Raw genomic sequence first — 27,697 nt, forward strand, 5'->3', positions numbered from 1 at the left:
TGTAATCATCTTATTCCACAACCTTTATCATATACTAGTTTTCCCTCACATATTTCAGTCTCCCTCAATATGTACTGGACTAAACCAATCAGTCCTACGTCACCAATCACAGGATCTCATAAAAAACAGAGGCCAGTGATCAAGTGTGATTGGAAATGATACAGTCATGACACAAACAGCAAACAGTGAGGTGGAGTGGCGAAGTGGACTGATATGTCAATACCTGCATAACTAGGTACACAGGTGGGGCACGTGTGTGTGTGTGTGTGTGTGTGTGTGTGTGTGTGTGTGTGTGTGTGTGTGTGTGTGTGTGCTTTATCTTCCCCTCCCTTTCCCTTTGTACGAATATATTAGTACAGTAAAAAAAAATGTATTATCTGGATGTAACAGTATCAATAGAAGCATCATACATATTGCTTCAAAACTATGTAAATGAAAGTAACATGGTGTTCTTTAAATATTTTGACCGAATATTTATAAAAGTATAGATAGAAAAGACTAATATACGAGTAAATAGAATAGATATATAGATAGATAGATAGATAGATAGTTGGAGAGGTACACAGATAAATAGAGACAGATAGATAGATAAATAGACAACTACATGGAAAGAGAGATAGATAGATAAATAGGTAGATAGATGAATAAACGAGATACAATTAACAACACAAATACACTAGACATACTGTATTAGGACAGGTAAAACAACAAGATACATATAAATAGGATGCAAAAAAAAATTCAGTTGAGTAAATAATTGAGTTGAGATAAAAGAGTTGAGAAAAAAATGAGAAAAACCCAGAGAGAGACAAAATTCCCCGAGAGAGAGAGAGAGAGAGAGAGAGAGAGAGAGAGAGAGAGAGAGAGAGAGAGAGAGAGAGAGAGAGAAACAGGTAAACAATTAAACTTTCCAGGAGAGAAATTTGATCCGGCACAGAAGGTATTCACTTTTCCTTTTTTTTCCTGAATTTTCATTGGTACGAAAAGAAAAAGGAAAAGAAAACAAGTACACTCATTATTCTCTCTCTCTCTCTCTCTCTCTCTCTCTCTCTCTCTCTCTCTCTCTCTCTCTCTCTCTCTCTCTCTCTCTCTCTCTCTCTCTAAAAAGACGTGACATTTATCATTCATCACTAACATACATTTTTCTTGCAGTTTTCATGTTTTTCTTTTCCCATTTTTTTTTTTTTTTCCTTCGTGTTAACATTTTCGAAACACGTCACTTTCTTGTCACTCTCATGGAATATTCTTGCCCACTACATGTCCATCACTTTCTCTCTCTTCTTTCTTTCCTTCTTTTATCGCCCTCTTTCTCTTTATCCCCGTATTTCGCTCAGTTTCTCTCCTCCTCTATCTCTTCTTTTCCTAGTTTTTTTCTCATATTTTCCTCGTTATTCATTTCTTTATCTCTCCTTCCTCTTTCTCTCCCCTCCTCTCTCTCATTTTCCTTTCTTCTCTCCGCTCTTTGAAACTTTTTTTCCCTTCCTTCATCCCTTTCCTCGCCCTTCGCCTTTCTCTCCTCTTCCTCCTCTGTTTCTCCTCTCTTCTCTCTCTCTCTCTCCTATTCATCCCAGCCACTCCTCTCACCTTTTTTTCCTTGTTCTCTCACTCCCTCGATCCATCCCTCTTTCCCCCTCCTCCTCCTCCTCTTCCTCCTCCTCCTCCCTTACTTCCGGCCAACCCCATTCCTCTCCCACAGCGGCCTTGAGCTCTCTCTCTCTCTCTCTCTCTCTCTCTCTCTCTCTCTCTCTCTCTCTCTCTCTCTCTCTCTCTCTCTCTCTCTCTCTCTCTCTCTCATTCGTCTTCTACATGTTGAAATTAGTGATGAAGAGGGACAGATTTTTCCTTTTTCTTTTTTTTTTCCTTTTTTTTCAGGGGACGAAAGGAAAGGGGAAAAATCCTATTGAGGAATGGCGGAGAGGAAACCTTCCCTTTAAAATGTCTTATCCTAAATTCAATTACGTCCATTTTTTTATCAACTTCCTTCAATTCTCCTTCGAAGTCTGTCCTCTATTCCTCGTTTCTCCTCTTTCCTTCTTCTCTTCTTCCTCTCTCTTTTTCTCCTTTTTTCACTTCCTGGTGTGAGATATTTTTTTTATTTCCTCCTTTTTTTCTTTTCCTTTTTCTTTTTTTCTTCCTACGTGTTTCTCTTTCCCATATTGTGCTTTTCCTCATCCATTCAGACCTTCATCTTCTTTTCTTTACTTCTCGTCATTCTTATCGCTTATCCTCTCTCTCTCTCTCTCTCTCTCTCTCTCTCTCTCTCTCTCTCTCTCTCTCTCTCTCTCTCTCTCTCTCTCTCTCTCTCTCTCTCTCTCTCTCTCTCTCGTTTTCATTCTTTGTAGTGTTTCAATTTTTTCTCTTTCCCTTTTGACTTATTCTATTCTACATTATATTATCTTTATTTATTATTCTCCTCTTCTCTTTATTCCTCTCATTCTGTCTACCTGCTTCCCGTTTCTCCGTTTTCTTCCTTTGTTGTGCCTCATTTTCTTTGTCCTTCACCCCTGCGGCAGAGGGAAAGGAAGGGGGAGTAAAGGGGAAGGAAGGCGGAAGGGAGAAGGGGAAGGGAAGGGGGACTGCGGCAAAGAAGATAGACAGACATGCAATTGAAATAAAAACAACAATCAGCCTAACAATTAATCTCTCTCTCTCTCTCTCTCTCTCTCTCTCTCTCTCTCTCTCTCTTCCGGTTAGCCTTAATCTTTTTCCCTTCATCTTCCTCCTTCCTTTCCTTCCCTCTTCCTACCCATCTCTCCTTCCTACTCTTCTTTCCCCTCCTTCTTCCCTCTTTCCTCTCTCTCTCTCTCCCTTCCACCTCTCTTTTCTGGCTCTCTTATCCCTCCCTCGCTGCTCATTTTTGCTTGCTGTCTTTCCTCCTTTCCTCCCTCTCTCTCTTCTCTTTTCCTTCCTTTCACTCTCTTTCCCTCCCGCTGCCCTTGTCGTCTTTACCTTCATCATCCATCGTGTTTGTCTCCCTGACCCATCATCATCCCCTCCTCCTCCTCCTCCTCTTCCTCTTCCCCTCTCCTCCTTCTCTTTCCTTCACGCAGCGCACCGTATAATGCAGTTTCTTCATGGGAAAGTTTTGTGATAATTACTCATCCTTGCAGACAAAAGGACAAGACTTCGTGTTAGAAAGAATATTATAGTTAGAGTTTATTGATAAGAAATATATATATATGAACGAGTTCCACAGTACAAAAAGAATTAATTAGTTTCCCCAAATTGAGTTATAAAATAGGAAAAAAACTTGATTTCCTGAGATTTTAAAACTTTATTGGTGTTATACCTTTTTCTTTTATATTAGTTATACTTCATGTTTACGGGATACGCTGTCCAGTGCATAGAAAACGAGGTGTGGGTCTTCTCATAAGGAATCATGTTGTCTTTAGAGGTTTAACTTATGGCTTAACACATTGGCTGAGTTTATGTGGTGCTGAGAGAGAGAGGAGAGAGAGAGAGAGAGTGAGAGAGAGAGAGGAGAGAGAGAGAGAGAGAGGAGAGAGAGAGAGAGAGAGAGAGAGAGAGAGAGAGAGAGAGAGAGAGAGATGGACATTAAGACAAAGAGTGAATGACTGACTGACTGACAGACAGATAGACAGACAGACAGACAGACAGAGAAAAGAAGAACATACATAAAACAAATAAAAAAGAGAAAATGAACATAGAATAGGAATAAATATATAGAATAAAAATAAAGAGATAAAGAGAATTACGGCTATCTCTCTCTCTCTCTCTCTCTCTCTCTCTCTCTCTCTCTCTCTCTCTCTCTCTCTCTCTCTCTCTCTCTCTCTCTCTTCCTCTCTCTCTCTCTCTCTCTCTCTCTCTCTCTCTCTCTCTCTCTCTCTCTCTCTCTCTCTGCAACATTTAACTATTACTACTGTTACATTTAATTCACAAGATTCAGTCCACTCACCACACACACACACACACACACACACACACACACACACACACACACACACACACACACACACAACACACACACACACACACACACAGCGATATAATCTGGGCCAAGCTTTCATTAATCTCCTCCAGGTTTATCTGAGAGAGTAAAGTCGTGAAGTCGAGAGTATGACGCTGTGTCCTTATGAAGCAGTGTGGGACTTGGCGCGCCTTACTTCTCTTGCTTTACTTTCAACTTGGAGTGATTTGAGAGAGAGAGAGAGAGAGAGAGAGAGAGAGAGAGAGAGAGAGAGAGAAATGCGTGTGTGTGTCAATGGCTCACGTTACAGACTTCTGAAATAACTGACTTTTTCTTTCTTTCTTTCTTACTTTCTTTTCACTGACGGGCGAGATTTAAATGGACAGAGAGAGAGAGAGAGAGAGAGAGAGAGAGAGAGTTAAAAATATTTTCTACCACACCTGAGATAAAAAAAACACAGGTACTAATTACCAAATCATGATCTGTAAACCTTCACTCACCGCACATTTAATAAGAGTGATAAACAAATATTATTCCCAATTTAAACAGACTCGCCTTGTCAAGTTATCAAAATAACCTGTCGTTTATGTGAAATTAATTACATGGACAAAAATTTACCTTCATACCTTGGGGAAAAAAATAAAACATAGTATTGTTTCCGTGTGTTGTGTGTGTGTGTGTGTGTGTACGTATTGCTAATGAACAAACAAGTCATTAGAACCTAAATGAGGTGAATGGAAAGACTCGAAACTTGTTGATTACCACGAGAGACGGAAAGGAGAGAAGCGAGAGGGAGAGAGAGAAAGAGAGAGGGAGAGATATATTGGACACGGAAAATATTGAGAAGACATTGAGTTTTGCATTCAGGGAAATTAAGAAGGGAGGAAAATGGACTTCTCTCCTCCTCCTTTTCTGCATTTTACTCTTGAAAGGAATATTTTGGTATGTTCTTTGTAAAATTGTCTTCTTTATTATTTTGTTTATATTGTTCTTTGTTTGATGTATTTTGTACTTCATGTTAAATAGTAAAGAGAATTTTGTATTGGTTTTATTACAACAACAACACACTACTACTACTACTACTACTACTACTACTACTTTTTAAACCAAAATCTCACGAAAAAAAAAACCCTCACGTAGAAATAATTCCTTCAAATTACTCTTGGTAGAAAAGGAAAAAAAAATGAAATAAAACTGAAACGATCGCGAGAAATTTTAACAGAAAACGGAACTGTTAATTAGAAGGTGTGACTAAGCTATTCTAATGAACATATCTGTGACTAATTATATAGGGAGGAAATAATTGCCCTAGAAAACCTAACTGACTCCGCCCCTCCTCCTCCTCCTCCTCCTCCTCCTCCTCCTCCTCCTCCTCCTCCTCCTCCTCCTCCTCCTCCTCCTCCTCTTCTTCCTCCTCCTTCCGAGTGAGTGATGGAGAGAGTAAGGAAATTAGACCGAAAAATAGTACCTCATAAAAAGAGAGAGGAGGAGGAACAGGAGGAGGAAGAGGAAGAGGAGGAGGAAAGGGAAGGAAAGGGTGGCCGAAGGGAATGGGAAGGAAGAAAAAGGGACAGTAAAAGGGGTGAAATGGAAAGAAAGCGAAGTAATGGGAGAGAGGATAAAGGAAGAATAGAGTTAAAGGGAGGGAGAGAGAGAGAGAGAGAGAGAGAGAGAGAGAGAGAGAGGAGAGAGAGAGAGAGAGAGAGAGAGAGAGAGAGAGAGAGAAAGCGTGCAGGATTAACTGTATGTAGTGTTCAACATTATGCACACCACACACACACACACACACACACACACACACACACACATCACACACACACACACACACACACACACACACAAATCCCCAACACCAGAAAGGAAAAACGCACACAAAAAAGGATGAAGAGAATAACGGAAAGGAAAGAAAAAAAAATAGGAACGTAAAAGACTTTATAATAACACAGACTGCATAAAAGGAAACTTAGAATGAATTTTAAGTTAGTGGAATAAAAGCAAGTATAAAGCTATTAAACTTAGGTGCCCTTAAAACTTAGACAATCAGGTGCAATCTAGCTCCCAGTTTGCCGCTCTGATTAGCTCGCCCTGGGTTGCTGGTCTTGTGAGATTAATTGAAGGCTTTTGCGGGAAATTTTTGGGCTCAGAAAAGTCTATAGTTGTCTGTGTGTGTTGAGATCGAGGGCTAGGGAAAGGAGCGAGAGAGAGAGAGAGAGAGAGAGAGAGAGAGAGAGGAGAGATGAGAGAGAGAGAGAGGAGAGAGAGAGAGAGAGAGGAGGAGAGAGAGAGAGAGAGAGAGAGAGAGAGAGAGAAAGGTAAGTACGTGTGTGTGTGTGTGTGTGTGTGTGTGTTTAAAGGTGTTACACTCTAAACATATATGTTCCTACACCTCAAACCAACACTTATACACAAAGAAACACTTGTCTACACCTCTACACTCACTGCAGCCATCACCCTCGTCTCTCCTCTCGTCACTCCTAACCACTCTTACTTCACACTCAATTTTTCTACGAGTACTTCCAATTATCCTTTCCTCATTCTCATCTTCTCTCATTTCTCTCCCTCACTTCCCTTACTTTTTTTTTTTTTCTATTTTGATATTCTCAGTCCTATTTTTTTTTCTTATTTCCATCTTCCCTTCATTCCTCTCTTCCTTACATTTATTTTTTCCTTATCTTTCCTTCTCCTTTCTCCACTCATTTTATCTAAATTTCTCCTTCCTTTCCACTTTTTTTTCCCTTCGTTACCTTCCTATTCTCAGTCTCCGTTTCCTCTCCCTCTCTCCCTCTCTCTCTCTCTCTCTCTCTCTCTCTCTCTCTCTCTCTCTCTCTCTCTCTCTCTCTCCTTTATCAGACTCAGTAAATTATTTCCAGTCAGAGCCTTTTCTTTTTCTCACTCGTCATCTTTGTAATTTCCATTTTCATTTACTTTATATTCTTTCAAACCCCAGACAGGTATCATGTTTCTCACGAGGATGATGGAAAAAGGAAGCGAAAATAATGAAGGTTTTCTTTTTAAGTAAGAGGAAAATGTTATATAGCTTCTGAAAATAGGACGAAAAGGTGAAAATTATGAAGTTTTAAAAAGTAGAAAAAGAATATGATGATAAATGATGGAAATATCATGAAGGAAAAGGGAGATTAGAAAATAAGAAAAGTAAGATCATAAAGTAAAAGATAAAATTTTGAGGATGAGAAAAAAGAGCTTCGAAAATAAAAATAATAGAGAATCAGAAATTTAGAAAATACAAAACTATGAGAATGAAATGTTTCTGAAAAAAAAATTATGAAAGTAAAGGAAGATTACAAAACAAGAAAAATAAAAAATTATGTCCTTAAATAGCAAAGAAACTACTATTATTTTTCTTTCACTTACTCTGAAAAAAAAATAATAAATGGAGACCCGGGTACTGACTTCATACAAATACGCCAACGATGAACATTTTTACACCCTTATGTGAAGCAACTCAAAATTCGTCACGTCAGGTTATTACGTCACGCCAATTTCCATCACTTTATTGAACCTCGTCACCATCTTAGTCACCAGGAGCCAGAAGGAGCGGGGAACGGGAGACGGGAAGGGGTAATGAGATAGAGACAGGGACAGACGGAAGGACGACCAAGAAAGGGCCAGGAAGAGTGACAGCGAGGGAAAACAGATGGATGACGGAAGGAATGGAGGGGAAGGGGAAATAGGAAAGGGGTAGGAAAGGAATGGGGCTGTTCTTTCCATCCCACCCCTGAGGTCACGCCTGGAAAATTGAGGTCACGAATGGGAATAACTTAACGAAGGTCAGGTCACGGGTCAGGTCACGGTGTATATAAGAAGCAGTGAAGGTTTATACTCACGGGAAATGGTGTAAGGAAGGAAGGAGATGCGGGAGACACAAAGCCAAAACGACGCCATTATGAGGCAGCGTGGAGAGACTTGGCGAGCCGCGCGAGTCAACACTTCGAGGCTTCACTCAAGGCTTCGGAACTCCGCCGCTCAGGAAGGTTTAATGTATCGAACAGCCTCCGCTTAATGGGTGTGTGATCCAAGACTTTATTCCTTATTGTTTTGTGTTCTTAAGCTTTGTTATTTAAGGTTCCAAGGTTGGCATGGGTTTCTTATTTTTTTTTTTTTTTTTTTTTTTTTGAGAATCGAAGGCTTTATTACTCAAGGTTGCAGGATCTTGCTACCCGATTTTAACGAGCTCTAGAAATCCGAAAACTATTATTTATGGTTTGGCGAACTCGGCACTCGATTCAAATTCCCATTATTTAAAATTTCGAAATCTGTATCACTCGATTTCTACTTTTAAGGCGAAACTTCATTGTTGAAGGCTTCCTTATCTTGAAAGTTGAGTTTTAAGTTATTTTTAAGCTAAAACTTCATTATTTAAGGTTTAAAAATATTCGCAATCAACATCTAAGGTATTATTGGCTGTGAAACTTCAACATTTAGAAATCTGAAACTCCAAATGTTCTTTATTGTAAAATTTCCAACACTCTGGTTCCCAAAAATCTCAAATTCCGAAGCTTCGCTCAAAGATTCTTGGCCTAAAACCTTTAAAAAAATAAGACCTCGCCTTCGCAGCGCCAAAGGTTTCGATGTTTTGATCAATAACACCTCCAGGCCTTCACTCAAAGCTCCGAAGCCTCATTATTCACGACTCCGAGGCCTCACTCACGGCTTCGAGACCCCGTAACTCCTGGCTCCGAGGCTCCACAATGCCTGCGAGTGAGTGGCTGGAGCGAGGCATCAGGGGCTGAGCGGCGGGGAGAAGGGGAAGGGTTAAGGGGGGGAAGGAGGAGAAGGGGAGGGGTAAAGGGGGAAAGGGGAAGGGGAAGCTTGGGGAGGAGAGAAAGGGGGAGAAGAGTTGAGGAAGAGGAGGAATGAGGTAAGAGAGAGAGAGAGAGAGAGAGAGAGAGAGAGAGAGAGAGAGAGAGAGAGAGAGAGAGAGAGAGAGAGAGAGAGAGTTATATCGTAAACATGGCGCGGAGATATATGGAGTTCAGAGTCAGTAATAAAGAAAATAAGAGAGAGAGAGAGAGAGAGAGAGAGAGAGAGAGAGAGAGAGAGAGAGAGAGAGAGAGAGAGAGAGAGAGAGAGAGAGAATGCAATAAGATGTGTAAGAAAAGAAGGAAAGGATGAAGACGAGGAAGAAAATTAAGATAAGATATAGGGGCGAGAAGGAATATGAGAAGGAAACAGAAGGAAGGTGAGGGAGAGAAGGCAAGAAGGAAAGAAAGGAGAAGGCAGGGAAAGAAGGAGGATGGAAGGAAACTTGGAGGAGAAGAAAAAATACGGAGGGAAACTCGTGTGGCTGGAAAATTAGAGCGAGGAGCGATGGGCGGCTGGGAAATTGAGAGGGAAAAAAAAGTACGAAGGGAAAAAAGAAAGAAAAAATTATAAAAATATTAAGCAACAATAAGTATGCAAAAATTATCCTCAATTAGTGACTTAGATTTGAATTGGTCGTAATATTTTTTTTTCTGCACGTCATTATACTGTTTTAATTAATGCCTATAAGGAAAATAAAATGGAAAATTTATAAAAAAAAAAAAATCAACCATGAAAAAATAAATCAAAATTGTCTTTAAATAACAAAATTAAATACTTTTTTTGTTTATCCTTCATATTTTCCTTTATTTTTCAAAGTAGTATATTTTCTTCGAAGCAAAACAGAAACTATTCTTATTAGCTGTAAATTTCTCTCACATCTCCTTTTCATTTACATCTCTATATCATATACGTCTATTTTCTCTATCTCACCTTTCTTTTCACTTTTTTTTCACTCCATTAAACCCTTGTCATTATCTTTTCAGCCAAACTCTTACTGTGTTATTATTTTTTCCTACTAATAGATTTCCATTAATTTGCCTTAATATATCTCCCCGCGTACGTCATCATCTCTCCTAATTTTATTTTCACATTACCTGCAGGTCACAATGAGGCTCTTTTTTTAAACTTAATTTTCAGGCTTCGCTTCCCATACAGCGCAAAGAGTCATTTTTTTCCTCTTTATTTATATTTCTGACATTTTTCTGATTGTATTAAGGACATACACGAGTTTAATCCCCACTAATTTATTTATTTTCGTATTCTTAAAATTATTCTTTCTCATAAGCTCAATTTTTGTCGTCTTAAAAAATATGTCTTCACTTTCTTCTGATATTTTAGTCTATTTAGGAAACGCACGTGTCCTTCGTCTTTTTACTTTCATTTTTCTTCCATTTCTGAAGTTCTAAAATCATTCTTTCTCAATTCCTTTAGTTTCTTCATCCAAGAAAATCAGGCATTCCCTTTTTTCTCCTGTTATTTCATTTGATTTACTCTTTTTAATGTTTTAAGGAACATAAATGCATCTATTTTTCTCTCAGTTTCATTTTCCTTATGTACGAGTACCTAAAACCCTAAAATCATTTCTTCATAAATCATTTTCTTCACCTAAATAAAAACATAATTTCTAACAACATTTTCTTTAGTCACTTTCATCTTCATCCATTTATTCATATTTTCTTGCATCAGGCTGCATTTTTTTTTTTTTTTTTTTACTGTTTAAATTACTGAAGGTCGAAAAAGAGTTCATGAAGGGTCAGTGCAGGGGCCAAGGATGCTACGAGAGGTCATGGGAAGTTAGCAGAGGTCAACAGGTCATCAGAGGTCATCTAGGGTCACAGGAGGCATTCAGGGTAAAGCTAGCAATATTTGAGTAGACGAAGTAAAGAGAGAATATGAAGAGGACGAAGAAAATGAGGAAGAGGATAAATCAATAAAACAGGAAGAAGCACACGGAAAGAGAGAGAAATAAATAACACGGGAAGAGGATTAGGAAGAGAATAAAGAGAAAGAGGAAAGATGTGAAATATGAAGAAAACAAAGAAAAAGAATGAAAAACATGACGAATAAATTTAACAAGAGGAGGAAGTGGGAAAGGAAAAACACAAAGAAGAAAAAAAAGAAAAGAGGACAAACAATAGAAGGGAAATGGAATAAATGAAAACATAAAGAGGAAGAGGAAGATGAAAAGAGGAGGAGGAGGAGGAGGAGGAGGAGGAGGAGGAGGAGGAGGAGGACAGCTGTTAAGGTAATAAGGACATCCTCCCGCCGGGGCCTCAAGACGACCACTCATTTGAATATTTTTCTCGCGTGCCAATCTCAACTAATCGAATCCAGCACTTAGGGTTACTCTCCTCTTGCCCTGCCTGCCTCACACACCGCCCTGCCCTCACACTTTGACTTCCCTCTTGCCCTCGTTCTTGCCCTGCCTCAAATTGCTGCCTTTCACTTGCCCTGGTCTTACCTTGCCTCCCTCACTCTCCTGCCCTGCCTCACACATTCACCCTTCCTTTTGTTTTGCCTACCTCACACTGTTGCCTCCCTCTTTTGCCTCAAATTACTGCCTTACACTTGCCCTTCTCTTACCTCCGTCACTCTCCTGCCTTGCCTCACGTGCCTGACCTGCCTCACACTCTCGCCCTCCCTCACTGCCCTAGTAAACTCTCACATCACACCTGCCCTGACTCAGACACCTGTTTCCGCCACTCACTTCCTTAACATGTTAGCCGTTACCCTTTACACTGCCTCGCCTCTTACCTTATCTCTCCCTTACTCTTCCATTTCTTCTTACTTCTGGCTTACTGATCTGCCTCTTCACCTTATCGTCACTCTCTGCTCGGCCACATTATCTTCCTTGCCTTCTGCCTCACTATCTTTTCCTTTCTATATTTGCTTTAAAGTATTTCAGATATTGCGTGTTTATAATTCACTGTCTTGGGCTCAGTAATTATGCTTAGAAGAAGAAAAAAAAAGGAGAAGAAAAAGAAGAAAAGTAAAGGAGAAAAAGAATAACAAGAAGAATGAGAAGGAAAGAACAAGAACAAGAGCAAGAAGAAAAAGAAAAAAACAACAAGAAAACAAAACTGAACACGGTTAAAACGAATCAGAGAGAAACTTAGAAACGTAGCCACGAAACAGGAGAAAAAAAAAAACGCCGCATAGTTTGTGAAATGACTAATGAACAGCGAATTAATTAATGGTCACCTCGCTAATGAACATCTGAAACGACCAGGCAGGGAGGAAAAAAATACTAAAAACTAGCGGTGATTTGGACACGTCAATGATGGAGAGGAGGGATTAGTGAATGCGACGGAAGTGATGATGATGATGATGATGATGATGATGATGATGATGATGATGATGATGGTGGTGGTGATGGTGGTGGTGATGGTGGTAGGAATAAAAATAATGATAATAGTACTATAGTGAGTCACAACAACTGAGAATTAACTAAATTTAACCAGTCTTTTTTTGTGTATTGGTTTCATTTTCTGTGTATTTTATAGTGCAACTTGTGTATGCTAATGTATCCTATGTTTTTACGTGCCATTTAATTTTAGATGTATATTGAGTATTTTTTTAAGTTTACCTCCTCTTTTCCGCTTTGCACTTCCATATCTTGAGCTTAATTTTGAGTGCATACTGTCTTTTAATCCTTGTATTTCTTCTCTTTCTGTATTTTGTTTGTGTTTCTCTTTCGTGTCTCCTCGTTCCTGTTATTTGATGTCTTTTGGGTGATCTTTTCCATATGTTGAGTGCATCTCGATTGCAAATTGTCTTTTAAACCTCGTATTTCTTCTCCCTCAGTGTATATTGTTTGTGTTTTAACTTTCATACGTCCCCCTTTTCTATCTAATATATTTTTTTTTATACATTTTGATTTTATCTTAAGTGTATATTTTCTTTTAAACCTCGCATTTCGTTTCCTCTATTGAAATTTGTTTATATTTCGTCTCTCCTGCTTCGTCTTTCCTATTATTTAATGTATTCTGCGGGCATCTTGAGTGCACTTTAAGTATATAATGCCTTTTAAACCTAGTATTTCATTTCCTTCGTTGAATTTGTTTATATTATCTTTTATGCTTCTTTTCTATTATTTAATGTATTTTGGGCGCATCTCGAGTGCATCTTAAAAGCACATTACCTCGCACGTTCATCCTCCTATATATTAAATGCACCTCTTGTTCCCAGGTGAGGAGCAACACCTGCCCGGTATCTACAGGTTGCGTGCACCGGCCTCGTCACTCTTAGGTTCCCAGGGCGCATATTGCAAGGGAGAGAATAGACGCGTGGCTCCTCCCTTGTTATCTTAAGCTTATCCGGTTCTTTACGCGGCTCGGGAATCATATTTCGGCCTTGCGTTCTTGTCAGTCTATAAGCACCCGTGTTGCAGCCCCATCACTCCGCCGCCCCTTGTGTTACTACCAGGTGATAATGTTGAGACTGCGACTCGCTATGCTGACCGAGTAAACACCAGGGATATTTGGGGTTTTAAACAGTTAGACTCACAGCTCGTCCTTGCTTACGTGTTCTAACTTTATCACTCACTCGTTTTCTTAATCTGCTTGTACAGTCAGGGTCATAAGTCTGGTAACATGCTACACTTGTTTTATAAAATATTTTGTGTTCTTCCCCTAATCTCAATTTGATCTGACGACAGACTTCGTAAAAATCTTAGCAAATGATAGATTCTCAATAGATCAGAGGACTTCACATTGAAAGAAAAGGCAAAACAGAATGAAAAAGAGAGCGGCAGGTACTTGGGCTTGTGATCATGACAGCGCCAGGTGATAGCGTGCCAGCCGTCATAAATGATCACCATGCAAGCGAGAGCAACATATGGATTGTTAGCCAAGGTTGTGCGAAAGAAATCACACCTTGCTCTTCTCATTCGCTCTATTTGCTGTAACGCCATTGCTTTATCTACTCTTGCCATACCTGCCGTCCTAACCGTCCGGCAGGAAAATAAAAAAGGAAATATCTAAAGTTTAAAGCATATATGGAGTTACATTTTGTCTTTGTTAGTCTGTAAGTATTCGTGATACAACTCCATCACTCACTTGTCCTTTCTCAGCTTCTTTCTTCTGATATTCTTCAACCCATTCTTTCTTTATGCTTATCTTGAGTAATTTTTCACTTCCACTGATTACTTTTCTGCACTTGTAGCTTTCCTTTTTATATGTACTACAAAAAAGGACACAAAGGAAGAACAAACCATACCAGACATACTGCCCCTTACGAGGTTATTTGTGGTAAGCTACACTATGCAGTAAAGGACACATGACAGTAAACACAAAGACTCCTAGTAGGATAGCAAGGGCTCCCGCTAAAACCTGAGGACAGGGTGACTCTCCCATCTGATGCGCAAGGAAACAAGGGAAACGTGGGGAACAAGAGGGGAATATCACACAGCGCTGTCAGACTTACTCCAATATTGACATGACCCGCTTTTTGTCGAATTGTGAAACTAGCAATCAGACTGAAGCGAAACGAGGCCTCTCCCAGCCCTCTCCCAGCCCTCTCCCTCTCGCCCTCTTGAGTGAGACACGCTGACTGGGAGACTAAGGATTCTTTTCTCACTTCTCTTCTCTCTCTCTCTCTCTCTCTCTCTCTCTCTCTCTCTCTCTCTCTCTCTCTCTCTCTCTCTCTCTCTCTCTCTCTCTCTCTCTCTCTCTCTCTCTCTCATATTCTAACTTTATACTCATCTTTATTATCTCTGTATATAGTGTTTATTATATTCTCTCTCTCTCTCTCTCTCTCTCTCTCTCTCTCTCTCTCTCTCTCTCTCTCTCTCTCTCTCTCTCTCTCTCTCTCTCTCTCTCTCTCTCGTCAAGACAAACCCATCACAACTACAAGCAAAACTAAACCATCATAATCACAAAAAAAAAGACACATAATACAAACAAAGACCACAGATTAATACATATTCCAGTATCTTCCCCCCGTTTTCTTTATGGCGGACTTTTACGATCCGCATTAGGCATCTAGTTATTTTCGAAGCATTCCCCCACCCGGTATTTCCTCGCGGATATTTCACCCCGAGGCGCAGAGGGAGCCCGTGTTATTTGGCCGGGATGATTCGAAGCTCCCAAAGGACTGCACTTAAACCAGAGTCATGTGGGGATAATATCTGGCGACACGTTGGCTGGGGAGAGAGCTTGTGGGGGTTAAGAGTTCACGTGGGGAGGGACCGTCTGGAGTTCAAATTTCAAATGGGTGGAGGTTTTTGGGGTTCTAGGTCCTTGTAGGGAGACATTTTAGGTATATTTGATTGGGAAGGGAATGTATGGGGTTAAGAATTCAGGTGGGGAGGGACAGTCTGGGGTTCAAATTTCAAATAGCGAGAGATTTTTGGATTTTGTGTTATTGTAAGGGATGTTTTAGGCCAAATGTTTTGGTTGGTGAATGGAGAGCTCGACGTTAAGAATTTATATGGATAGGGAGAGTCTGACGTTAAAATTTCAGCTGGGAAGTGAGCCTGGATTTTCTAGGTTCTTGTAGGGGAAGTTCTAAAATAAGGTTTCGTTTGGAGTGAAGTGTCTGACTAAAAATTCGGTTGAGTGGGAGCTGGAGTACTGAGGTGGGACTTTTCGGGGTTAAAACCTCAGCTGGGGAGTGATTCTGGGTTCATTAGCAATAAGGGTCCAGCTTGGGAGAGTTTCTGAGGTTCAAAGTTCCGCTGGGGAGTTTACTTGGGGCTCTGAAGGGGATAGGAAACTTTCGGGGCTGGGGAGGCTACTTGGATCCATGGGTGCTTGATGAAGGGAGATTTTCTGTAAGGGTTTGGGGAAGTTACTTGGGGTTCTTACTGGTGGGGTAATGGAAACAAAATGTGATGTCTGTAGATTGCTGGAAAGAGACGTGGAAATAGGTAAGCTGGAAGTAAGATTGGAAAGGTTACACGACCGACTAGATGAAGAGATATAGAAGAAAAATCTAAGAAAGTATACATGGCAAGCTAAAAGGAAGACAGAGATAAAGAGAACATAGAAGAAAAGATACCTGGAGGAGTGTTGAAAAGTGCTAGAAAGAAAATATACTGGAAAATGACCTGAAAAGAAGGGGGAGAAGAGTCATAGGCACTGTATATCCTGGAATCAGACGTAGCATGACCTGGAAAAGAGCAATCAGTTCGTGGTCTCTCCTGGAAAAAAACGATTCGTAAGGCGGAATTAGGGCGGGGCAGAGATGGGCTGAGCTGGACCTGGTAGAAGGGAAAAGGGAAGGTTAGGTTAAGTTAGGAAGTTGAATGGTCTACTGAGGGGGAGAGAGGGACGCGGGAAAGGGACACCGTTGACTTTGGGAAACTAAACTTGGCAACAAAAACACGTCTTCATATATATTGCAAGGGTCGTCGTATTCGAAACCCTAAAACAAGTGTGTCACGTGGTGTTAGCTTCCTGAGGGGGGACTTGTAGATACGTGTGTGTGTGTGTGTGTGTGTGTGTGTCCTATACTGTTGATGGTTACTATGTTCTTTATCTATCTATTTTCTTACCTATTTTTCTCTCTATCTGTTTGTATGTCTGTCTGTCTGCCTATCTATCTATCTATCTACCTATCTATCTATCCATCTATCTATATAAATGTGTATCTTTCAGTGTGTCCCTCTGTATGTATATCATCCTGACCACCAGTGACTTTGTGTGTGTGTGTGTGTGTGTGTGTGTGTGTGTATGTGTGTGTGTGTGTGTGTGTGTGTGTCCACGCGGTGAGTCCTCGTAACCTGAGCACCTTACTAATTACCAACCCATTTCTCTTGACAGGTGAGTGAGGGGCGAGCCCGGCAGTTCTAACAGGTGTGTGGTGCCGGAGCAAATCTCGGGTAAGTAAAGGCTGGTGTGTTTGTGTGTCCGTGTTTGCCTGTGTGTTTGTTGACTCCCGCTTCGCATCCCGCCGCTCGCCGTGTCATCAGGAGAGACTTAAGAGAGGAACCAACGAACTGAAATGACTCTGATTCACGTCACTGTCTTGTTAATGTGACGTGTGTCTTACTAAGGTCTTTCTCCTGTTCCTCCTCTTCCTCCCTCTGCGCCTTCTACACACCTCGCAGCCCTGCACAGTTATCCCGGAGTAATATCTTCACCGTAAGCTTCCTAGAACTCTAAGACCCCCTCCAGCTGGCGCTTAGTCCCGCTCTCACTCATTCCCACACTCACTCGGACTCTCACCACGCCCTTCCTCCCTCTCGCTCGTTTCTAAGATACTCTTATTTCTCCCTTCTCTCCTCTTTCGTCTAATCTTTCTTCCTTTTCGTAGTTTAGTCCTTGTTTCACTCCTTCATTCTGTTTCTGTTTTTGCTGTCTTCTTTTTTTTTTCGTTTTCTTATTATTTTCTATTCTTTAAATTCTTGTCATTTTTTTCTCTTCTACCTTTTTTCATTTTATTTTTTTTTATTTTTAGTCCTTTCTCTTGTTTTGCATTCTTGTCTTTTCTTCCTTCTCTGAGCCCTCCTTTACTTTTCTTCCTCCTCTTATTTCATTTCCTTACCTTCTTCTCCTTCTCTGTTCTTCCTCCTTCCTCTTGTTTCACTTCTTTGCCTTCTCCTCCTTCTGTCTTCTTTTTTCTTCTTTGTTATCTTTACTATCTTCCGTGTCCTTTCTTCTCTTCCTTTATCTTCTTATTTCACTTCCCTCTCAATATGTGTTTCCTCCTTTTCTCTTCTTACTTCTTCCTTTTATTTCACTTTCCTCCCTTCTTTTCTCTTGCTACTCCTTTCTCTTATTTCATTCCCCTACTTCTCCATTCCTTCTCCTATTTTTCACTCTTGTTTCACTTCCTTGTCTTCTTCTTCTGTCTCCCTCTCTCCTTCTCTTCCTTCTCCCTCTTGTTTCACTTCCCTCCCTTCTCCTTTTCTCCTTTTACTCCTTTTGTTTCACTTCCCTACCTTATCCTTCTTTCCTTCTCCTATTCCTCGCTCTTGTTTCACTTCTTCGCCTTCTTCTCTCTCCCTTAGCTCCTCACCCCTCGCCGCCACCCGTTTTCTTCCTTCCTTTCTTCCGGTAATCGTCTCCAACCCATCAGCCCATCAGGCCCTAACGTGGCGAAAGAGATTTGGACGTCCATTTCATTACTGAGCCGGAGAGGGTCTCGCTTCGCCTCTTGGTCTCGTCTCTGTCCCCCGCCGCGGCCACAGTACCCAGAAGCCTCGCAAAGGGAAGCACGGGGATGTTGTCTCGCGGCGCGTACGTAAGAAAGGGGATCCTGCGATTAAGCGACCCAGAAGTTGGTGGTTCTCTGCTGTGAGGGATGCGTGAGTTAGTAGTAGAGTTAACTGCTATACTCATTCCTGTTTGGTTTAATGTTTCTGTTGATTTTAAGTCTGGGGAATTAATTTTTTAGTTGTTGCTTTTTCTTTCTTTTTTTTTTTTTTTTCTTACCACCAGCAGATCAGAGGAGTTGAGGCGGGCGTCATTAGTCGAGTAAATTGCTATACTCGCTTAAATTGTGGTTAGCGTTTTTTACGTCGATTCTAAGTCTGGTGCACGAGTTTATCAGTTGGTATATTTTCTTAACCCTTTACTGTTTGGGCATCTTTGCTGGCACTGTGTAAAGAACATTTCCACCTAGACACAGAAAAGAGAAAAGTGGATTATTTTTGGCTTCCCTATACTACAGAACTATTTAAGGGACTATAACAAAAAAATTACCTTAAAAAGTTGTAAGTGAGTACGAAAAAAATTTTGTCTAGCAGTGAATGGATTAAGACCGTCAGGAGATCAGAGGACGTGAGATTCAGGGAGTCAAGCACGGCAGAGGTGAGTGAGGCACGCCACTTGACTGGTGTCCTAAGCCAATGTAACTTCACCTAACCTGCAGAAGCGTGAGTCATTAGCGTCACGTCACCGCCACCAGGAGAGCCGCATTCCTAAGCTGGCTCGGCGGCTCGGAGGCTGAAAAACTGTGTCGAAATGAGGCGTAGCGTAAGAGTATAACAGTGGTAGGCATTCCGCGCGGCAGCCACGGTGTAGTAAGGCGGGAATTGACAGATTCCGACGGTCATAAGAGACGGACGTGCGCTACTTGGCTCACCTGAAGACTTAATTGGTTCCTGCACACCACGCCTTCCCGCCCGCCCCCTGACGCGGCCACTCCCACAGCCTCTCCTACGCTGCTCCTCATAGCGTACAGTAAAAAAAAAAGGAAGATTAACGATAATTTTCGACAGCGGTCATCGTGAGTATCCTAGTAGCGAGAGCAAGGACGGCGCCACCTTAGTCGCTCTGTGGACGCGGGTGGGGGTACACGTGTCCGCTCCGACGCCGCCGTACACTCGCAAAGTTTCTCCTCTCACCCTAAAACTACGAGAAAAAAATATGTAAGGATGAAATAACTCTGAAAGCGACCGAGACTCTTGGCAATAAAGGTTGTGTACAGTCACTTGTGGCTGGGAGCGAAATAAGGTAGTTCACGTGAGCCCAGGTGAAAAGATCAATTTTGGGGCTGAGTTGTGTGATGGTGAGATTGACACAGTTGTGGTGGAGACCTGACCTTTATACCACCCCAGCCCGTTCAAGGCTCCGGTGACCTCTGACCTGCCCTATACATGTCATTAAAGTGACCTGCGGTGTAGTTTTTTTATCGTTTTCCGGGGCGATGGATGCCAGTAATGGTGCCTCGAGTGCCAGGGGAAAGTGACACTGGCGGTGAGATCCCTCGTGGCACTGACGGGGATTGGGGCGAGATGGCAGCGGCCCCAACGACGGCAGTGTGATGAAAAGTTTGCCAAGGGGGCCATTAGCTGATGAGAGGGAAGGGCATTGTGGGAGTGACAGCGCGGTGAGTGTGACCTGCGGCGACGAGGGAGGGGCAGAGGGAAGCCCGTCAAGATGCTCAGGTCACGAGCCGCCCGCAGCCCGCCCCTCGCCACACTCCTGCGGCAGTGACGACGCGGGCGGCGGTGTTGGCTACTGCCTGAGTACCGGCCTGGTAACTTAAGAGATAAGGACGCTGGGCTTCTGAAGGTGGGCTGACGAAGTTAACTTTACAACTTCTGGCTTTTAGGCGTCGAGGGCTTAAAACAGTGGAGTTTCTGAGCACGGGTGAAAAACAATTTGTGTCAGTTTAGGCCAGGACGGCAAACTACTGGCGGAGACCTGACGAAGGTGGCCTGTTTATACGACTAGTAGGCTTAAAACACCACGACTTTTAATGGTGTTTAAGTGTTACACCGAAACTAATAGTGTTTGTATGGGCTGGGGCAGTAAACTACTAACCGAGGGCTGGGAAAATTGGGCTGTTTATTCTATTACTGGCTAAAAACACCACAGCCTCTGACGGTGTATAAGTATCGCATAAATACAGATAGTGTCACAGTAAACTGGGGCGGTAACCTATACTGATGATAACCTGACGAAGGTGGATTGTTCATTACACCAGTAGGCTTAAAATACTGTAACTCCTGATGGTGTATAAGTATGGTTCTAATACAAGCAGTGTCTCTGAGCAGGGATGGTGAACTACTGACGAAGGGATGATGAAGGCGGGCTGTTTATTATGTTACTTGACTTAAAATATTAACTCCTGACGATGTATAATTATAGTTCAAATATAAATGTTGTCCATGGGCTGGGCCGCTAAACTACTGACGAAGGTGGGCTGCTTATTACATTAGGGGGCTTAATATTAAAACTCTTGATGTATAGATACGGACCAGACACAAAAATCTATCGGGTGGCGATAAAGTACTGACGGAGGGCAGGTGAAGGTTGCTGCTTAGGCGATGAGAGATAGAGGACTTAACAATGGTACTTCAGATGGAGTAAGGGTGAATGAAGAAGTGTTAGTAGGGGCCGGGATGTTAAGCTAATGACAGGGAGTGTTTTAGTACCATCTGAATAATTGCAGTCTCCTGGTGGCAACAACTTCACTCTACACACTCCACTGATACGCTCACACAAAGGGGACATGTATGTATTACCAAGGGCGTTGATAGAATGCCACGTTTACTTAGAAAATTATGCACCTTCACTTTTCAATACATCTAGTAATTTTGGGTGTTCTCTTTGACAATTCTCTTTTAAAACTTGCATCTTCACTGAGCCTTTTATTTTTACGCCATTTTTTGTTAACCACGTCCAGAAATCTCTTACAAAAAATAAAGTTTGAAGTGAAATATATAGATACACCAACAAAGCTAAAGGTAAATTCAATTGTATATGAAAAAAAACTATTGATTAACGGACTGATTGAAAGTTCGGCGCTGTTACAATGAAAGAAAAGACAAACACAGAACTCATAACACACAACGGACCTTTGATTGCGGAAATGCGAGGACGGTAAAAAAGTAATGCTAAGTGTTTTAATGTGCTTGTTGTGAGTAATGGAGTGCCTGCCGCTGATCATTCGCTACTAATATTGGTCACGTGTTTGATTATTTAAGGGGACAGCTGACCGTGGTGTGTTAGGTTACGTTAGGTTAGATAAGTTCGGTTCGGTTCGGTTAGGTTTGATTAGGTTTGGTTAGGGAAATATATAGTGTTATTATTATTATTATTATTATTATTATTATTATTATTATTATTATTATTACTACTACTACTACTACTACTTTTACTTTGACAATGACCATCACCACTACTACTATTACTACTCTTACTACTAATACTGTGTTCTCATTTCCTTACTCCTGCTGCTGCTACTACTACTTTTCCGTCATGTAATATTACGCAGTTTTGATAAAAGTAGTAGTAGTAGTAGTAGTAGTAGTAGTAGTAGTAATAGTAGTAGTGATGGTGGTGGCGGTTATGGTGGTGTTGGTGGTGGTGGACGTCCAAAACCGCTCGTAAAGCCAACTCTCTCTCTCTCTCTCTCTCTCTCTCTCTCTCTCTCTCTCTCTCTCTCTCTCTCTCTCTCTCTCTCTCTCTCTCTCTCTCTCTCTCTCTCTCTCTCTCTCTCAGCACTTGCATAGAAAAATATCCTGTAAATGTTGAGGAAGAGAAGACGTTTGGTGAAGGCCTCCTCCTCCTCCTCCTCCTCCTCCTCCTCCTCCCTCCTCCTCATCTCTTCCTCTTCTTCCTCCTCTTCCTCTTCTCGCTTAACTTCTTTCCTCCATTTCCTCCCAACTTCTCTTCTCATCCTTTCTATTCCCTTTTCCTCTCCCAACTTTACTCCCTTTTCTTTGTCTCCTCTTCCTTTCCCCCATTCCCTCTTGGCTCCTCTTCCTATCCTATCCATTTCCTATCCCTTCCCAATCTTTCCTTCCTCCTTTTCCTCCTCTTCCTCCTCCTGCTTCTGCAACACAAGTATATCACTAACAGTTTTTCTAACGATGTGTTTCAATAAATATCGGTTTCAAAATTCTCTTAAAAGTATAAATATTTAAAAGACAATTAGGTATAAACAATATTGCCTCTCTCTCTCTCTCTCTCTCTCTCTCTCTCTCTCTCTCTCTCTCTCTCTCTCTCTCTCTCTCTCTCTCTCTCTCTGGGAAGGTGAGTGAGGAACTGAAAAAAATGCATAAAAAAATAGATGTGTAAAGATTAAGCATCATAACCTCCCATTTTCTTTAATTTACGGTGGCAAAACAGAAAACGAGGCACGTGACGGATTTATCACTTTAAGGGGATACTCTGTTACCTTTCCACCACCACCACCACCACCACTACTACCACCTCCACCACCACCACCACCACCACCACCACCACCACCTCCACCTTCACCATTACCACCACCACCACCACGCTACGCACTCTGTTTTATTCATATACATCTCTATCTCTGTCCCCTTCAACCTGCTGTGAGGGGGAGAGAGAGAGAGAGAGAGAGAGAGAGAGAGAGAGAGAGAGAGAGAGAGAGAGAGAGAGAGAGAGAGAGAGAGAGAGAGAGAGAGAGAGGTGGGGGGGAAACAATATTATTCTTAACAATTATAACGCCAGGAACTGTACAAGAACATGACTACGAGAGAACATTGTACAAAAAATAATGTTTATATCATCTACGGATTCAGATAAGAATAACTTTTAACTATTTGAAGCGACATACTATTCTATATAATTTACTTACTATTCCCCGCAAAACTGTATCCCGTATTCGTAAAAAAAAAAAAAAAAATTCAAAAGTACGATAATTGGTTACTTTTACCAGATACTTGCGCAAAATTATCCCTATCCTAGCCTCCCTTATTTTCTTATGTTCTTAAAATTTATGGATGAGGAGGATACGTAGAAATAAGATGGTATGTTTTATATGAGGACCCACGTGTACGCCTAATGTCCTCTAACTGCTTCCCTTATTTTCTTTCGTGCTTATTCTCATATGTTATAAAGAGAAATCCATAATGTATTCACGCTTAAAATTTTGCAACTCTTATTTATACATATTTGTCACTGAAGAAGGCTGATGTTGTGTCATTTACCATATACATGAGAGAAAAAATATGTATGTACTTGTTAAAACATCCACTCGTTCACACGCTCATGTACAAATCCGCGACATTTTGAACCTCATCATAGTTAATATCAGTAATAAAAAATATGAAAGGGACATTAAGATAAACCACAATCATACGCAAGGAAAAAATTAACAAGAAAAACATCCACACTAAAAAAAGCGCATCTACATATTTTTTGTCGCATCAGACCTAAATCAAATACGAGAGAAAAGCAAAATTATGATGCTATATCAAGTTATTACATAAATACAGAAAGAAACGGAGAGACACAACGAATCGCATCAACTGAAAGAACCAGACTCAGTAATCAGGTTGTTAGCGCCGAGTCAATACGAACCCTTAAAAAAAGATGACAAATTTATGGATGGGGATGATAAGTGGAAATAGATTGGCACATTTTATTGAGGGAATACCACATGTAAACCAAATGATTTCTTACACTTTCCTATATTTTCTATTCCTTTAGCCTCAATTTTACAAAGACATACGCAAGACATACACATACACACTTCCAGACATGAACACTAACCCGAAGCACCTGCAGCCACGAGGGAGCGCAGATCAGCCCCTGGGAGAAGTAGACAAGGTACACATTAAGCCTTCGTGTTTTAAAGTAGAGAGCGATCCAGTGAGAGTGTAAGAGTGAGTGTGAGTGTGAGCGTGAGTGTGAACGTGAGTGCGAGGGGTGGGCGTGCAATGTAGTGTCTTAAAGTAAAACAGCGGCGCCTGGGAGCAGGGTGAAGTAAGGTAAAGGGCCGTGTTTTAGCCGAGACGACCTGGGAAGAAGACTGAGCCCAAAAAATCCGTGTGGGGAGGAGGCCGGAGTGTCTAAAGAAGGTAAACGGAGGGAGGTGATTTACAAGATTTTTTTCCTTACTTTTCTCCGTTTTTGGCGCTTTTTTCTATGGGTGGAACTTTGGTTTATTAGTTTTATTCGGGTTTACTTTAGAAAACGGCTTTTAATCATAAGTATATTTAAAGAAAGTTCACGGGAGAGTTAATCTGGAACATTTTTGCGACCTCCCTGTTTGTTTATTTTTGTTTCTTTGTTTTTTCTTTCGTTTTTTTGGGGGGAGGAGTTAAATTCTTAGTTTTACTCGGGTTAATTCCAAAAAAGGCTCCTTAATCACTGATATATTTAAAGAAGAAAGGCAAATAGGTGATTTAGATTTTTTCCCCACTTTCTTCATTTTTTCGTTGTTTTTCGGCTTAAATTCTTGGTTTTATTCGGGTTTGCTCCAAATGCTTCTTTAACCCTGAGTGTATTTATAGAAGCTAGACGGCAAAGGTGATTCTTTGAGGATTCTTCCTGTTGTTTTCTCAGGATTCTCTCATTATTTGCAGTATAAGTCGTTTGCTTTACTCGGTCGATTCACAAAACATTCATAGATTTCAAGTGTGCTTGATAAAAGTGGACGTAATTTATATGATTCTTTAAAAAATTTTCCTCTCCTTTCTTCGCTTTCTTTCATTATTCCTGGTTTATTCATAAAATAACATCCGATTTTGACCATTTCATAACAAGAGTAATTTACTTTACAAAGACATTTTATCTCATGATTTCTTTCGCAAGCTTTGATTCAGAATACTTGCTTTATTTTTAGCTATCCCAAAATATTGTTCGATTTGGAATATTTGAAAAGAATGGTTGCACAAAACGAGCAATTTTTAAAGCATTTCCCTTTCTGATTACCATTGTTTATCGTTACCTTTCGTATGAATTCTATAGTTAATTTCTACCTTTGTGTGTGTGTGTGTGTGTGTGTGTACGTGTGTAATAATAATAATAATAATAAACGGTTTATTATTTAGGCAGTTGACAAACTGAAAATGTACATAGGGGATGGGGAAAAACTTAACATTAATCCTAACGGAAGACTAATCTAGGAGGGAAATACTATCGATTGATGGCTCGCACCATGGTGGGAATCGCACTGAGTCTGTACCGGTCCGTGCGCGGCGCCTTCAGGGGCGTTATTTTGTTGTGGTGTCTGGTGGCACGGACAGGGCGAGGCGCGTCGGGCGGCAGCATGTCTCTGAGACGCGGATGATGCAGTAGTCCCTTCCCAAACTTCTCCAGAGCCTCTCGGTGCCTGGTGGATATTCTGGACAGACTCAGGGTGGTCAGGGCTTCTTCATAGGTGGTGTATGCAGGGCCAAGGATGACCCTGCACGCCCTTTTCTGCACACTCTCTAGCTGTAGCTGTTGAGTGTGTGTGAGGGAGGAGGACCACGCTGGGGAGGCGTACATGAGTTTGGGGAGGATGAAGGTGAGGTACACCCCCCTTAACTCATCTGTCGGCGTCCCCAGCGACCTGAGTCTGCGCAGCATGTACAGCCTGTAGGTAGCTGATCTCACGGTGCTGGCGACATGCTGCTTCCAGGTCAGCTGGTCGTCCACCGTGACTCCGAGAAGCTTGGCACATTGGACCACCTGGAGGGGGTGAGGGCCCACTGTGAGCCGGGGAGGGGGCACTGGTACAGAGGAGGTACAGAAATGCATCACCACAGTTTTGCTGTGGTTGATGGTCATCCTGCTCTCCTCTGTCCACGTCTGCAGTCGCTCCAGAATTGCTTGCAGTGGCGAGTAGTCCGGGTTCTTGTTGGAAACTGGGACGCCCACGGTGCAGTCGTCCACATACTTCCAGCGATGGGGGGTGTCGGTGAGGGCGTCGTTGATGAGGAGGAGGAGGTGTGTGCGTGTGTGTGCGTGCATCATCATGGTGATTGATGTGTTTATACGAGTGTATTCGCGTAATTAGTACTTCCTGTTACTATTTGTGTTTTTAATGACGATGGTGATGATGATGATGATGAAGAGGAGGAGGAGGAGGAGGAGAAGGAGGAAGAGGAGGAGAAGGAGGATAAAAGGGGGGACAAAGGAAAAAGAGGAGGAAAAAACATAGCAAAAAATAATACGAAAATAAAAAAAAAGGCACTGAAAAGCAAAAAGAAAAAAAAAGAAAAACAGGAACATGAGAATAAACAGGGAAACTGAGATGGAAAAACAATAAACAAACAAGAAAAAGAAGAGAACTGTAGAAATGGTGGCAATGAAATAATAAATAAGATTGATAAGGTACACAGATAGATAGAAAGATAAAAATATAATTGTACTATTTCACAGACCACTAACGTGTAAAAACTATAAAATCAAATGAACTAAAACAATACACCAATGATGTTTATGCCCCAACACATCACAAAACATAATAAACACAAAAGAAAATGCGACAAAAAAGAAGCAAGGCAGCGCACAAATAGAGCTTCCATATTATTATCAAAAAACTTCATTCATTACTGCAATAAAAAAAAAAAAGAACAATTCGTGGATATTTGTCTTGGAACTTATTAATTACCTTGCTTTCACCTACCTGACTTTTTTTATATATGAAGCCTTAAAATTAAAAGCCTCGACTATATTTTTTCCTCCTCCCAAAACACTAGTAAAGCATTAAGGTTCTTGGAAAAATGCGAGTGGTAATTGATGGATATTTTTGCTCAATATTTCCTCTCGCCCAATGGAAACCGTGTATATTTCTGACTGAAATGAGTGTTGCAAAAATTACCTAGGATTTAGAAGAGAAAATTATGTTTACGATATTATATTTTAGTCTATATTTTTTGGATTCATAGTAGTAGTAGTAGTAGTAGTAGTAGTAGTAGTAGTAGTAGTAGTAGTAGTAGTAGTAGTAGTAGTAGTAGTAGTAGAAGTAGTAGTAGTAGTAGCAGCAGCAGCAACATATCTTCTCTCGCATTTGTAAATAACATTAATAATAAAAATAAACGAGACAAAATTCCCATAAAAATATAAAACACATAGCAGGTTTTCATCACAGATTTTTCAAAGCGTCACGAATATTAAGTAAATTGAAGGCACGTGATTAGGAATAAATTAGAATATATTTAAGAATACTTTTATAAATAGATGTTTTATTGTTGTTTTTCTTTTCTCATCCTTCTCTCCTCTCCCCTTCTCCTCCTCCTTCTCCTCCTCCTCCTCCTCCTCCTCCTCCTCCTCCTCCTCCTCCTCCTCATCCTCCTTCTCATCATCATCTCTTAAATAGGGATAAAAAAAATACGATATACAAAAAAATAATACACACACACACACACACAGAGAGAGAGAGAGAGAGAGAGAGAGAGAGAGAGAGAGAGAGAGAGAGAGAGAGAGAGAGAGAGAGAGAGAGAGAGAGACCAATACCCCATCTATCTCATCCTTATCACTTCAACTTCTGCTACACTTTCACGCAATACACAACACACTATCACGTTATCTTCCCCAGTTCACAAGCAAACGACAAAAGTAGCGGTAATAGCTCTGTTTCTCTTTATTGGGTGTTCACTCGCGCGCCAATGATTTCCCGGAATTTCTATTGGTCAGGAAAGCCGTCTCCTAGCGCTGTGATTGGTCGAGTGTAATATATATAGACAGGGGGGTTGAAAATAGCGTGGGCTGATTGGTCAGTTTAGAAGAGGGAAAAGAACAGGGAAAGAAGGAAGGGGTTGTGAAGGAGGGAGAGGAGGAGGGAGGATATGAGTGAAGGAGAGAAGGA

The 27,697-nt window shown here is 41.1% G+C and overlaps 2 protein-coding genes across 4 annotated transcripts in view; one reads left to right on the plus strand and one right to left on the minus strand.

Moving 5' to 3' along the window:
* LOC135091709 (DNA polymerase delta subunit 2-like) overlaps positions 1–27,697 on the minus strand; it is a 293,047-nt gene that overhangs the window by 198,755 nt on the left and 66,595 nt on the right. The window lies entirely within an intron of this gene.
* Positions 18,950–27,697, plus strand: part of LOC135091707 (protein SSUH2 homolog) — a 74,514-nt gene continuing 65,766 nt past the window's right edge. Inside the window, exon 1 of one of the 2 annotated variants that reach the window (XM_063989606.1) lies at positions 18,950–19,067. The gene's annotated coding sequence lies outside the window, so the exon portion shown is untranslated. Of the gene's footprint in view, positions 19,153–27,697 lie in introns of both variants that reach the window. The other variant, XM_063989607.1, reaches the window with a different exon arrangement.

The sequence above is a fragment of the Scylla paramamosain genome, chromosome 38 (genome assembly GCF_035594125.1).
Source record: "Scylla paramamosain isolate STU-SP2022 chromosome 38, ASM3559412v1, whole genome shotgun sequence".
NCBI classification, from domain to species: Eukaryota; Metazoa; Arthropoda; class Malacostraca; order Decapoda; family Portunidae; genus Scylla; species Scylla paramamosain.